The following is a 15,834-nucleotide window of genomic DNA, read 5'->3' as shown; positions in this document are numbered from 1 at the left end:
GTCAGAGGTTCAAAACACTGCTTGTTGACAGGGGTCTACAACCTTGGTCTCCCATTTTGTGGGTGAGTACCCTAACCATTAGGCCACTGGGCTAAAATAGTGGTGCCTAACCTTTTGGCACTGCAGGCCAGAAGAGTGGCATAGGGCCAGTCCATGGGCCAGCTCAGCCCTCACTTGCCAGGATCAAGCCCCACACTGCCTCCGCTTGGCCCAGCACCTGCCAGGATTGGGTCCTGGCACCTCATGCCACCCCTGCATGCCAGGATTGGGCCTGTACCAGCCTTGCCCCGCCCCATGTGCTAGGATCAGGCTCTGGTGCCCCATGCTACCCCTGCCCAGCCCTGTGCATCAAAATCAGGCCCTGTGCTGCCTTGCCCATGTGATCTAGCATGCAGGGCCATGCTCTCTGGTCTGCAGGGCTCCCCAAGGGTCTGGAAATTTGGCAGCACTGTTGGACCTGTGAGAAGCTCCGTGGGCTGGATGACATGGCTCTGGGGATCAAATCTCGCACACGGGCTGTATGTTGAGCACCTCTAGGCTAAAATGTGGGAAGGCACTCCTCCTCTGGCTGCAGTTTCAAGACTCACATTTAGGTACACAAGCAGAGAGCTATGTTCCTGCTTGGTCATATCATAGCCCACTGTGCACGCTTAGTAGCTGAATGCATGCTTCCATGTCCACACCACATGCAAAACAGAATCACAAACTATGTGCAAGTGCCCAAACTGGTAGACTGCCATTTGGGCACCTAAAGTGAAATTGTATTCTGCCCATATTCTCTCTCACTGCATTTAGACCAAAGAGAGGTCTCTGACAAAGCAACTCCATCTTTTTACTGATTATTTTTATTCTTATGAAATTAACACAGCTGAAAATAATCTGATGGAAAGACAGGTTGTGATCTCTGCAATGGACAATCAAATTTGAAAGAAGCAGCTGTAACATTTTCTTTCTCATCGTAACTATTGTCTCTTTCAGGGAAGCCAGTGAAGCAGCTGAATATGTTCCACATCTTGGGATAAGTAGTAAATGTCAGCTTCTTGTAACTTCTTCAGCTTGCTCTACTAATGTGTGCCCCACACTATCCATAGTTTGTGCTGGGAAGAGGAGAAGAAACAATAAGGAATAGGCATGTTACCTTCAACTCCTTGTAACTGTTTCCCCATTGGTAAAATAAGGATAATTATACTTGTAACCCTGCTACTGGCAACAACAATGGCCAGGTTCAATTTTGGGGTACTAAATATATTTTACCTTGGATCATGCCCCCACCCACACCACCTGAGAAACACTAAAGGAATTACTAGGGTGTCCCACATAAACAAAAACCCACTCCTCACAAGCAATGTAAACACAAAAAGCAGATTTATTATAGAAAACAGAGAATAACACCAAATGTGATTTAAAACACTACTAACTACAGAGCAAAGTCTATAGGTTCATAGTTGTTTAGGGTCGGAAGGGACCTATTAGATCATCAAGTCCAACCCCCTGCCCTGGGCAGGAAGGAGTGCTGGGGTCAGATTACCCCAGCCAGGTGTTTGTCCAATCTTTTCTTAAATATCTCCAAGGAAGGCGATACCACCACCTCCCTTGGAAATGTATTCCATATCTTGGCAAACCTCACTGTAAAGATTTTTTTTCCTGATGTCCAATCTAAACTTGCTCTCCTTTAGTTTGTGGCCATTGTTTCTAGTTACCCCGATGGGCGCCCTGGTGAACATTGTATCCCCTATTTCCTGCTGTTCCCCTGATGAGTTTGTAGATGGCCACAAGATCACCTCTCAGCCTTCACTTGCGGAGGCTAAAGAGATTCAAATCCCTCAGTCAGTCCTCATAGGGTTTTTCCTGTAGGCCTTTAACCAGAATGGTGGCCCTCCTCTGAACTCTTTCCAGGTCATCTACATCCCTCTTGAAGTGCAGCACCCAAAACTGGATGTAGTACTTCAGCTGCAGCCTGACCAATGTCTAATAGAGGGGAAGTATCACCTCCCTAGACTTGTTTGTGATGTACCTACTTATGCAAGAAAGAGGGTGGTTAGCTTTATTCATTATTTCATCATATTGGTGATTTGCCTTCATTTTGAAGTTGACTACGACTCCGAGATCCCTTTCTGCTGTTGTGCTACTTAAAATGGTACCTCCCAGGCTATAGGTGTGTTTATGATAAACTGCATCCTATTCTGTTCTGCCCACTTCCCCAGCCTGTCCAAATCCACCTGGATTCACTCCCTGCCCTCTAGTTTATCTCACCCCATAGTTTGGTGTTATCTGCAAACTTGGATGAGTGCTTTCTACTCCAAGTCACTAATGAAGATATTGAACAGTACTGGTCCCAGGACAGAGCCTTGGGAGACTCCACTGCCCACATTTTTCCAGGTAGAAACCAACCCATCCACCACCACTCTCTGGGTGCATCCTATAAGCCAATTTTCCACGCACCGGACTGTGTAATAATCTACATTGCAACTGTTTAGTCTATTTATAAGTATTGGGTGCGACACTGTGTCAAAGGCCTTTTAAATTCTAAGTAAATAACATCTACCTCTATTCCTTCATCCTAGCATTTTGTGACCTGGTTGTAAAAAGAAACCAGGTTAGTCAGGCAGGATATGCCTGCTATGAACCCATGCTGGTTGCCCCTTAGCATTATTTTGCCCACTGGTCCCCCACAAATGTGATTCTTAACAATTTTCTCAAAGGTATTGCCAAGGATAGAGGTGAGGCTAACTGGTCTATAGCTACCTGGTTCCTGCTTCCTCCCTTTATTGAAAATATGGACCACGTTGGCCCTTTTCCAGTCCTCCGGGACCTGTCCTGAGTGCCACGAGTGCTCCGACAGTCACACCAGTGGTTCCATTATGACTCCAGCTAATTCCCTAAGTATCCTACGATGAAGGTCATCAGGGCCTGTTGACTTAAATACGTCCAACCCCTCCAACCCCTATAGTAGGTCATCACTAACAGTTGGTGGGTTGGTATCTATCTTGTGCTTACCTAAAGTCCCACTGGGATGCATGCTTTTATCCTTGTCCAGGAACACAGATGCAAAGAAATCATTTAGGAGCTCCGCTTTGGCCATCCTATCTGTTACCAGTTGCCCTAGTCCATCTTGAAAGGGCCCTATGTTACCCTGCGCTTTCTTTTTGCTTCCTGTGTACTTAAAAGAATGACTTGTTGTTATCCTTAACTTTTGCTGCCAGCCTAAGCTCCATTTTCACTTTGGGCCCTCTTCACTGCTTCCCTGTAAGCTTGAGCCAAGCAGGTATACTCCTTGGTGGCTGCCCCCTGCCTCCACCACCTGAAGGCTTCTCTTTTTCCGTCCAGGCTGTCCTGGATTTCCCTGATCAACTAAGAGGGTTTCTTTGCTCTTTTGTCTCCCTTTATGTGTACTGGGATGGTCCTTTTCTGTGTCTACAGGATCAGTCCCTTCCCTTGGCACCCTCTTGGGGAAGGCTTCACCCGTACCCAGGTGGTCTGGGACTTGGGGCTCTCCAGTGGGTAGTTGCAGGGGTCTGCACCCCTATACCTGCTATTCAGCAATGGGATGGACTGGGGACCCCCACCAGAGAGTCTTATGAGCTGCTCCTTGGGTTTACTGTTGCGGAGAGTTGCTCGAGAGTGTGGGTCCTTCTGCACTGCAAGGAGATCTGTTGCTCGTGGAGAACTGGTAAACTGCTGAGCTCCACTTCCACATGGTTGCTTTGAGGAGTTAACTGTGGCTTTCTTCAGCATACTGCACCCCAAAATTCCTAGTCCCAATCCTACCTCTGCTGGGTAGAAAACTTAAAAAAAAAAAAAAAAAAACCTCAAAGGAAAGGTCAGGCCTATCTTGACCTGGACCTGAACTACAACTAGCACCCAACCACCCTGCTTCATTGGGACATAAACTGCAAAAGGGACAAAAGGAGGCCCAGGCCAATACTGTACTGAGTTCTGAACTGGGCAGCAAAAGTCAGCCAGGCCTATAGTGCATGGAGTCCTGGATCAGCAACAAGAAGTGCCAGGCCTCACCCTGGCTCAGATCTGCAGGCTGAAATTTTGGTTGGGGCTCAACTACACTTCTAGGCTGAAACATGAGCTGTGAAACAGCAAAAAATGGCCCAGGCCTATGGCTGGAGCCTGAACATCCACTCTCAGCTACACTACAATGCTGAGACACTACAATTCCCAAGACTGGGAGTCAGTAACTGGTAGAACCCTATTCCTGGTCAGTCTGCTCCAGGGATTAATGCATTCATAGTATCATCCCTCTCAAGGCCTGTGTGGCCAGTAACTGCCAGGATCCATTCCTCATCAGTCTGCTCCAAGGATCAACATATCCACTCAAGGGAAAAAAAGAAGCAGCAGGGGCAGAGGGAGGAAACAGGACTCTCAAACTCTGAGACAAATTTTCTCTTCCTGTACCTGAGGCTTTCCAGTTGCATAGCTTTTGCTCACCTCTCCAGTGAAGTGTTGGTGGGGGCAGAGGAGACCCCTCCCAATGGGGGGCAAGTTTTCTGGCTCCCAATTCAGCGGTGCAGCTCTCACCAGCACCAGGAGAAAGAGAGAAAAACCTTAGTTGAGTTTTTCTTATATACCTGGTGTGGCATCACCCAAGCCTTGCCCAATTGGGGAATGTCATAGTCCAGTTTCTCTCTTATCTGCCTGGAGGATCTTCTGCTTCCTCTGGCCAATGAGGCCAGAGGATTTTACATATTTTGCCTAGATACAGGCCCCAGCTTACTGTGTGCTGAGCACATGGCCAGAACAGCAGGGCCCATCTTGCCCTTGCAGGGCTGCACTAAACTTTGTGCAAAGAGCAGCAAACCTCCTCCCTAATCCCCTGCATGTGTAGACACCTGCCCAAGAGCACTTACTCCAAAAACACACACACACAAAACACAATATATAACAACCAAAAGCACGCACCTTACCATACACACCTTAAGTGTGTGTGGGGGTGTTACACACTGACTTCCTTCACCTATGAATACAAATTACAGGCTAGAAACACTCTTCCATGAACCTGGGGGAGAGCTGTTTCAAATTTAGGGAGATTTTGTGGTAACTAGCTGCCCCCTCCTGAATTCTCATCCTTTCATGACTTAGTGAGAAATTGTTGCTGTGTTGCACAGGAATAAATGACAGACTGAATATGGCCTAAAGTTTCAGAGAGAGGTGAGGGTAGGGAAGTAAAGAGAGAGAGAGTTATAATCTGTGTTTTTGAAAGGAACAAAATAGGTTTGATTCATATTAATGAAATGAGTGCGAAGGCACTCAGGGTGGTATAAAGGTTGGCAATCAAGAAAGCTGTATGAACAAAGAAGCAAAATTAGCTTTGAGGTTCAAAGTTTTTTTTATTGTGCACTCGTAATTATTTCACTTGCATATATACAACTCCTGTAACCCATCCTTTAAATATTCTAAATAGAAATTAGAAATAGTGAAATATATATTGAGAAGTTCAAGAAAGTGCTTTTGTCTCATTTATATGCAGTGTAAAAGAAGTCCTTTCTGTGTACTTGAACTGGGGGGTCAGGCAAACTGTGTGAAGTTTGGTACAAAAGCAGAAGCTTTTTAGAATTTTATTTCTTTAAAAGGAGCAAAAGTCTTCGGTACAACGATCGACTGATCTGCCTGTGCAGTGCACATGGCATCTTGATGAGTTGTAAGTAAACACTTTCAATAATTAATACTTGTACTGTTCATCTTGAAGGTGGAAGTTCACAGTCGGATCAGGAACCAGGCTCTCTCTGCATTTTGAGAGGTGTGGAATATGAGTTGTTGCTTGACCTCATTTATAATTATCTCTCACTAATAATTAATCAGAAAGGGCTCTATCTTAAAGTTTTTACTCGGTTTTTACTCTGATCTTATTTTGAAATTAATGTTAATAATGACTGGATCAATACTATGCAGAGAGCTTGTGTGTGTATCCTGACTGGCTGCTGTGAATTCAAAAAAAATCTACAACTAACATTTCAGAACGTAACCACAGTTTTCTCTGAGCTTCACCTTCTCTACAGAAACTCAAATTCTAGTAGTTTACAGCAACATTTACATTTGGATCAATGGATCCTGCGACTCCCTCCTTGAAAAAGTGGAAGAAAGGGTTTGCTTATAATATTCATTGACCAGAGGGGTAAACTAAACATAGGGATGTTAAATAAAATGCACAAGTTCTTAAAACATACAAAGCAGGGAATTGAATCTGGGAGACATTGTTTCTAATCCCTTGCTGTGATCAACACTGCTAAAATATCCGTAGTGTATTTTACAAGGAGGTTGATATTCTGGTAGAGAAAAAAAACGTGGTTAGAAAAATGGCAAGAAATCAGTTAAGATGAGCAGAATATAACATGTCCACTTTATTTCAATATATTTTAATTTTCTTTTTTGTGTTGTTACTCAACCGCTACAGTGACAAGAGTGTCATTCCCTTGATGTACATTTCTTGAAATAATTTTAATTTTGCATGGGACTATATTCATTTGGCTTATATATTTATATTCAGGACTGCACATAACAGCCATAGTGACTGCATACAGGAATTAAATTGGCAACAGTTTTTTCTTTCATCCCTTTCTTTTGTATTGGAATATCATTAAAACCAGATGAAATTAAGGCTGTATTGTATGCTGTCAATCAGTATTTTCCTTGCTATTGAAGCAAAAGTAAAAAGTTCAAACTCTATAAATGAATTTGCCAGTAAAGGCAGCAGATATTTCTGAGAACTGTCAGCCTCAACTGGGTTCTACAGAAGGATTTTTAGTTGCAGGCTAGTTGCAAAAAATAGCAATAAAAGCTTGAAACTTGTTTTGACTCTCACACATGTTTTCAGTCTCACATTTTTCTCTGTTCCTTAGATCAGTCAATCAGAATGGAAGATCTTCCCACTAGTCCCATGAAAAATCTTGAAACTCTTTCTTTCCCATTTAAATAATCCTTTCCTTCAAAGGATTTCAAAGCTTTTGCAAACATTAATGAGATAAACCTCACCATAAGCATCTGACTATCATGACCCCATTCCACAGATGGAGAAACTGACACATGCGGGAGGTAATGCAAAAGGTTTGTGGCAGAGCTGTGACAAGAACTCAGATTCCTTGGCTGCTGCTTATGATTTAGTTAGCTGAGGCAGTCATTTGAATTACTTGCCTTGCAGGTTGTTTTAAAGAAAGCATTGTGAGAAGGTTCTTCCCTACAATTTCTTACTTGGTAGTTCCTCTTTCATTGCTATTGCTATCTGTGCTATTCTCTCCATTGCCCAGTCTTGGAACCTGCGTATTACATTTGATTTCTCTTTCTCTAAGATGCTTCCCAATCTTTGGAATCAGACTGAAAGTTCTGTTTAATTGTTCCCTATAATATATCTAAAAACCACTTTCCCATCTATCTCAGTGACTAATATTCTCATCTCTGTGTTAGTGTTTTTCTTTGATTCCTGTAACTGTTTTCTGAGTTCTTCAATCCTTCTCCTTTCAAGTCTATTCAAATAAATGCGTCAAACTGTCTTATCATGTTCTGCTGCCATCTTGAAATCCCTTTAAAAGTTCTCAGATTTGTATCCTTAATCTTCTGGTATAAGCAACTCTGCCTTGCTTTCGTCTGAATCCTAATTTTTCTTATGCTGCCTGTTTGGTCATCTCTTCTTATTGTTCTGTTGGTCACCATTTTGACTTCATACTTTAATTAATATTGTTACTTATGTTTGGAGCAATTTATTCAGAATTGCAATCCTTTTTCAAAATTGCTCTCTGAAACTCACTTCTCTTTTACCCTTCCATTGCTAGTAATCCACTCCCATTTTCATCTTATTTATTATTTGGTTCAGTTTACTATTTAACCAAGATGAATAACATTTGCTTACAAGAGCTGCCCTTCTTACGTGTTCTTATAAGCAAGTATTATTCAATATCAATAACATGAAGGAATCAGGCCTTTAGAATACATGTTGCTCAGGGAATGCTCTAAATGGCATTTTGTAAAATGCTAAGGCAGTGTAGTGCTATAAAATTTAATAATCTTTCTATATGGGATGTACTTTTTATATATACCATCTTTTCTCCCATACAACACACCCTGGAATATAACATGCTATTGAAAGGCAGAATAAAGAAAAAAAAAAGATTTTTTTCCCCAGAATCATGGCTGTATAGAGAAAGGACAGAGCCTAATCTTCAGCTGACTAATCCTTCTTTTTCCATTGAACTAAAGTGGACTGGTCTTCATGCATGGCTCTATGATTTTCAAAACAGCTAAACAGTCTCCAAGGCTGTGAAATAAGAGGAGGCAGATGAGCAGCTTACAGAAATAAAACTGTCCTCTGAAAGATTAGCTTGATTAGTAGAACATCAAGAAAATTAAAAAAAGAGAAACAATCTTTAAAACCTGTGGAGTGAAGAACAATGAGCCATTAAGTGAACTGATTGCCTCAGCTGCTTGTACAGTAATGCAGCAGGTTCTGCACTTGGAGCAGGAATCAAAACAGGATGCTTCTATCTGTGAGAAAATCATCTTTCCCATATAATACCTGTACCTCAATTTTGGAGGCCCGATTTTAGGGGAAAAGGTATGTGCTGTATCAAAGAAAATATAATAAATCAAAGGAAAGATGAAACCTAATAAGGAAGATGTTAATGCACATCACTGAATTGTAAAAGGTTTTGTAAAACTGATGTTTGAAGACCCCAGATCAAACAAATGCTTTGGGGATAGACGAAGAGGTTCATAAGAAAGTAGTGCTGGAAGGGACATCACAAGATTATCTGTCCAGACCCCTGCTCAAGGCAGGATCATTCCTGATTAAAACCATCTCAGCAAAATGTCTGTCTAACCTGCTCTTGAAATATTCTAAAGATGGAAATCCAGTTTCTCTAAGTAGCCTGTTCCAATGCTTGACCACCAGAAAACTCCTTCTAGTCTCCAACCTAAGCTATCTCCATTCTCTCTTGTCATATTGCAGGGCCCAAACCATTTAGGACTGTGAATAAATCATATTGTTCTATGATGCTAGTGATATTCCAGTACTTCTAAGCCAGGTACTTCCTGCCAATTTTCTGACTAAACCAGGAAAAATTTTCTGGAAGAATGTTTTATTGTCGGTCTCCAAATGTACACGCTGATTTGTATATTTCTGTCATCTTGGACCACTGGAGAAGATATTGTAAGCCTTTTCTTTTGCACATACTTATAAATCAGTAAAAGAGCATGTGATACAAACTGGTAAAAGACTCTGGCTCTTCTTTGCCCCCCTGGGTATTCACAGCACCTCTACCTTTGACAGCATCTTTTTGCTCAGCTCCTGGGAAAGCAGGGCATGAGTCACAGTGCTGACCTCCTAAACAGCACAGCAAACAGTTACACTTGAAACCAAGTTCCTGCTACCAAAGTGCTAAATAGCCTCTGCGTACCCTAGTATCAGCTCACCTGTTCCCTTGTGTTTCCCCTGTCCTCCCTGGGACGTACCTGCTTTCTCTCCCCCTCCAACTATCTCAGATACTCCTTTTCTTCTCCTCAGGCACAGTGAGCCATAAGCAACAAACTGTAACAAAACTATCAAAGGTTAGTTCCCAGGTTACCTACCATATAGTACATATAGTAAGTAACCTGGGGACTAACACTCACACAATGAATGAAAAAATGTTATAGGGAGCCAGTCAGATAGTTAGATAATCAGTGTCCAGAGCCTGCTGCCAGGGCCAGAATATTATTTTCCCTGGGGTAAAAGGAATATCTAGAAGTCCTACTAAGAAACTCTCTACAGTAAAAGTTACCCATACTGAGCCCTCCAAAATGTTTCTTGCAAGAACTCTGTTCCCTCAGCCTCTTTGGTTACAGTAACTTAAGAATATAAATGTTCAGTTAATTGACACTTAAAATGCAAAGCACCTTTGTTAGAAATGATTCAGGTGCTTTGATGTGTGAGGATATGGACACATAGTGCTGCTGGTCCTCTCATGGTGTCTCAAGCATATGCTACTTTCATGCATGCCAAACCCAGAAGTGTGGCAGTGAACACATTCTGGGGGCTCTCCTCCCCTTCCCTCCCCTAAAGCAGAGTTCTGGCCTAGAGTCCTTGACAGCAGTCAAGATCTTTCTCCCCAGTGTGCTTGAAAGGGAGTTCAGGGGACATTCATTTCTGGGTTTGTTGCATGCAAGCAGGAGCTTCCATGTGGGGAGGAATGTGCTCAAGAGAATTACGCTCTGAACTCTGGGGATACAGCGTAAGATGTACCCTGAGGCTCACTGAAAGTCATTCAGTGAGACTCTGGCTCCTCAGCCACTGAACCACGTTTGAAAATTTTACCTTTAGACAGAAGATCAAACTCTTGTAAGCTGGTACAGATCCACTGCAGGTAGTGATGCCTTGCCAGTTTACATCCTTAGAGACTCTTTGCATTTGTGCGAGACCCATTTTAATCTTTTCTATCATATAAAGTCTCATTTTGTAAGGCAGAAATAAAAAATTTGGTTCCCCCAAGGGCATGTACATATCTTTCTTACCTAAAGAGGACAGACACCAAAATGCTATGCTTAAACAATATTTCACGCCTCAGCTCACCTATGATGCATCAATCTGAGTCACCTTTCCTGTTGTTTCACCCAATTCACCTTATTGTTAATTGCCTGTTTTGGTACAGTGCCGATTTGGTAGAGTCCTTCATTAGATTAATTCAGCATTTCAGTAGGCTGTAACACAACAGTTGAGGACTGTTTGAATATACAGGATACCAAATGCAACTCAGGCTTTCTGTAGTAACTTTATATCTTACCGTAAACTGGAAGCAGTCAGAAATTTAGTTTGATCACTTTTTTCTTTTGTCAAGAAATGAAAGCACTGCTGTGGTAAGTGGTTTCAGATTGCATTAAGAACTGATTTCAAGGAGAGATGCTAAGGAAGTGAGGTTTTACAAACAAATTACCAGGAATGTCCTGAAAATGCAGTTACATTTCGCATACTTTTTATTAGACTAACTCAATAAAATTAGCAGAGGGGCTTTCCGGGCACAGAAATCACTTCTTCAGGTCAATACCTTCATAAATGGAGGGGATAACCTGATAAATAAAGGCAGGTGCTTTTATGAATCTGTTTAAGGCAGACACTGCTCTTCAGCCATATGCTTGCAATGCTGTATGATTCTATTTCAGTTTTTCATTATGGTTATTCTCTGAGGTGACTGGTTCAGGAATTTCAGTCCTTTGGTTTGGATCAGGTTCAGGTCAGTGGAAACTTTACATGACCTGACCCAGCCATGAACCAAAGATAGGCCCAGAAGTTTCCCTTGTGATGGAAACTGGACTCCTGGTGATGTTTATCTACTGATGACACAGGCTGAGATAACAGCTGATGCCGTGGGGTGCTCATGGTCATAAAACCTTGAGTGCCTAAAAAATGTGGATTTTTCCTGAATTTGGTAAAGTTGCTACTGACATTGTCATTTGCTTTTAGGTTCACTTTAATGGGTTTGGGAATGTATAATTTCAACAATGTGTTGCAAAGGCTTTTATCTCTACTTGATCTATTTTTAAATGTTTTTATTTTCACAACTAATTTGTAGATTCTAAAAGTATAATCTTACAAGCTGGGACTCCAGTGCCATATGGCTTTATGGTTTCATTGATCAGATTCACCTTATTACCTTTAATTTATTAGGAGAAAAGGACAGAAAACGTTCCTATGGGTCAAGCAATTGAGATCAAAACATTGAGTGTAAGAGCCGCTGCCTTATTTTCTGAGGAACTGAGCCAAATACATTGTTTGAAGATGCTGTTGTAGTTTAGTGTGCACTTTAGCTAAAGTAAAAGTATGGGGTTTAAAAAAATATATTTTCATTTACTTTTAAAATGTGGTCCAGCCCCCAAAAAGAACAGGTTTATCTTCAGGAATCTCATACAAATATTCTGTGAATTTTGTGCCAGCAGACAAGTGCTAAGGCAGTTGAAAAGCATCTAGCTTTAGAAAAAAATTAGACTATAGTCATATAGTGGAGATTTTTTTCAGTGTTACCTAGGAAAATTGCTTGTTCAAGGGGTTTTGGATGCCAAATTAGGTGGCTTTCAACACTGCATCCTAAAAATATTAAGGAACAGTGAAGACAGGATGATAAAATATTACTATGTCTTTCCTTATATTCAGAATAGGAAACAGAGATATCTGGTGGCAACTGTTGACTTTTAAAGGATAGCCATTTATTTGCAGCTTTGCTTTAGTGTAGCCAGTTCATGAGGCCACCTAAGAGCTTGTTTACACAGCTGTAGTGGTGGGTCCTAAAACAGGAAGACTGAGCACTCTCCATCCACACCCTACTATCCTGAGTCTGCAGAAATATTGCAGAGGCAGAAATTCTTCAGTGAAGCTGGTATGGACTCTAGAGCCCTTAGTCTCTGGCAGGCTCTATCTTCTAATAATTTTCTAAAATGTTAGTTCTCCGGACATGGGAGGGTGGGGCTAGCTCAAGTTTGTCACTGCAGTAGCATAGAGAAACTCTAGTGGGCCCATACCTTCCTCACATGACAAGCCCCTGCATAGATATATATCAGCTCCATAGGATCGTAGGCAAGTGGAGCTGAAAGGGCATCTAGCTTCCTGCTCAAAGCAGGTTCATCCTTGACTAAAACATCCCACTCAAATGTCTGTCTGACTTGCTTTTGAAAACTTGCAAGGATGAAGATTCTACAGCTTCTCTAGGTTACAGTGTGTGACCACCCTCATAATCAGAAAGTTCTTCCTGATCTCCAACCTAAATATCTCCTGATGAAGTTTGAGGTCATTGTTCCTACTATTGTCCCATATGGTCACAGAAAAAAGCTCATCTCCATTGGCTCTGAAATTGCCCTGCAGCTATTTTACAACTGTTATCAAATCCCTCTTCAGTTTTCTCCTCTCCAGACAAAATAACCCTAATTCTTTCAGCCTTTCCTCGTAAGTCTTGCTTCCCAGGCCCTTAATCATTTTTGTCACTCTCTTCTGGACTCAATCTGTTCACATCCTTTTTGAAGTGTGGGGCACAAAATTGGACACAGCACTCCAGGTAAGACCTCATCACTGCTGAGCAGAGCAGAAGAACCACTTCCCTTAATTTTCAAGAGACATCCCTGCTGATACACTACAGTAGACTGTTGATTTTTTTGCAACAGCAGCACACTTTTGGCTCATATTGATCTTATGCTTTACTGTAACCCCCTGGTCCTTCTCTGCACTACTGCAGCCTAGCCAGTCATTCCCCAGTCTAGTGGCAACATGTAGAGGGTGCATGGGGGTGCATGTGCATCCCCTGAGAGCACTGGTACACCCTCTTACAGTCAGCATTTCCAGGTGGGGGGGGCACGCGAGAGTACTGCCCCCCCCAGAGATCGCTGTCTGGGGAGTGGGGGCGCCAGGAGGAGTGATCCTCATGGTCTCCCCATGGCTGATCATGCCCATGTGCTGCTGCCATTTCTGGGTCAGCATGATCAGCCTCAGAGGGATTCCCCTCCCCTGGTCACTGACTGGCTGCTGCAGGGGGGGCAAGTGCCTCCCCTGACTCAGGAGGCACCAGTTGCCCATGGCCCAGTCTACACTGCACATGCAGTTATTCCATCTCAAGTTCAGGACTTTGAACTTGTCCTTGTTGGATCTCATTGGATTGACTTTGATTAACTTTACCAGTCTATCCAAGTCATTTAGGTCCTAGCCCTACCCTTTGAAGTATTTGCAATTCCACCCACCTTGGTGTTATCTGCAAATTTGCTAAGTGGACACTCAATCCCATCATCCAAAACATTAATTAAAATATTAAACAATTCTGGGCCCGGGACAGATCCCTGGACAACTCCATTTCATACCTTCTCTTAACTAGACATTGAGCCATTAATAGTTTTTTTGAGTTTGATTCAGCTAGTTATGCATACATCTTAGAGTACTTTCATTTTTTGCTCTGTATTTCCTGGGCTTGTTAATGAGAGTGCCTTGAGAACCAGTGTGAAAATCCTCATTAAAGTCAAGGTATATGCCACAGTTTGCAGAATTTTGTTTGAATTCTTTCATAAGGGAGTGACGGGGTTCCTGCCTTTTCCTACCCCTTGAAAGGTGGAGGATTTCATTCCCCAAACCTATGGATCTTTCTGGTGGACTCTCCCTGCATCCCAGACAACTGCTCTACTCATACTGTGCTACAGGAAGAATGGTGGCAGAGACTCTTGTGACCTTTCTGTTTCCTTTCAAACAAGAAAAGGTAAAGCGCGGCTAGCTTCTGTACACTCTATACTTCCTCTGTATTCTCTTTTAGCTTTAAAGTGCTTTGAAGCTGCCTCTCATTCCCTTTCCCATTCTATGGAGCTCCAGTCTTCAGAATCCCCGTGACACAACTTGTGTAGGGGTAAGGACAAATTAACACATGCACATGACACTGAAGCTGCCCTGTGTTTAGAGAAGTGGAGTACAGCATGAGGGCACAAAGGGATATGTTTTATTTCTTAACAAGATCATATTTTGCAAAGCTTTGCACTACCCACAGCCCAAAGATTGATAGTCCTTATTATGGTTAACCTAGCTTGTAACCTCTTTTCCTTTAAATTCATCCAGATCAGGCATTAATAATAAAAACTCTAAGATAAATACAGATGGATGTTTTATTAAGATAAATAAGATGAATATTTCAGGATAGAGCCCTTGAGAGCATGTTTTATTTTGGAATGCATTATAGCTCTGAACTGTTGTTTCAAAAGGAGGCTATTCCCCAATTATAGTCTGTGCATTTTAGTGAGTGTTAAACTAACCAGTAATACATTTGGGGAGGTAACAGGTAGAGGTTATGGCTCTAAAGTACATAAATGAAAACACACCTTGAAAGCATTATCCAATGAGTACGGGAAGTAGAAAGAACATATGATGGAATAGGAGAAATAAATGTGAAACATATCTCCTCCCTTCTGAAATTATCTAGCAGTAATGCTGCTAATAGATTCTTCTTCCAATGCCAATAAGTAATATATTAAAAGAAGAACTACTGGATTTCTAATCTTATTTCAAGGCATTCATTTGTATAAAACTCCTCAGGGAAATGTACAAGTAAAAGAATAGCTGGGTTAAGACTTGATAATATCCTATGAATTATTAGTATTAACCATATTTCTCGTTTCTGAATAGGCAGAAGTATGAAACATATCAGCATATAGGGGGTCAGTCTTTCATCAGATTTTGAAATTCCTGGTGTTGCATTATAGTGCCTACATCAACTCAAAGTCCATACAAATGCTGTATTTGCATGCTATTAACCTGTGCTACCAACTTGACTAATAAAATTAATAGATTGGCTAGGAGGGATTATTAGATCATTTAATCTGTACATCACAGCCAATTGAAATTTGCCCTGCTAAACCCAATAATTTGTATTTGGCTACAGCATGGGTATTGAACCTTTTGGCCCCATGGGGGAAGATGAGTGATGTGGAGTGGGTCTGCAGGTTGGATCCAGTCCATGGGCCTGATCTGATGCATGCCATATCGGATCCAAGTCCCACATGCCATACTGTAGTATGGTCCTATGACAGATTGGGCACACTGCCCCAGCCCTGCATATATTGGGTCGAGCCCTGTCACCCTTGTCCCAGCATGGCATGGCTGGCCACCCAAGCTATGTGCGCATTGAATCAGACCCATTGCCCCACTGCCCCAGCCCTGGCCCTGCATATTCTGCGTCAGGTTCTGCTGCCCCAGTCCTACCCCCAGCCACATGAATGCTGGTGGAATCCTGCACACTAGGCCATATCAGGCCACATCATCTGGCCTGTAGGACTTGGAAACTTGATGGTGGGGAAACGGTGGTAGTCTTAATTGCAATGACTTCCCTTCATCAAATTTATGGACCC

This window comes from Gavialis gangeticus, unplaced genomic scaffold (assembly GCF_001723915.1).
Source record: "Gavialis gangeticus isolate Ggan-Ray unplaced genomic scaffold, GavGan_comp1, whole genome shotgun sequence".
NCBI classification, from domain to species: Eukaryota; Metazoa; Chordata; order Crocodylia; family Gavialidae; genus Gavialis; species Gavialis gangeticus.
The sequence above is the reverse complement of the archived record's forward strand: the minus strand, read 5'-3'. Positions refer to the sequence as shown.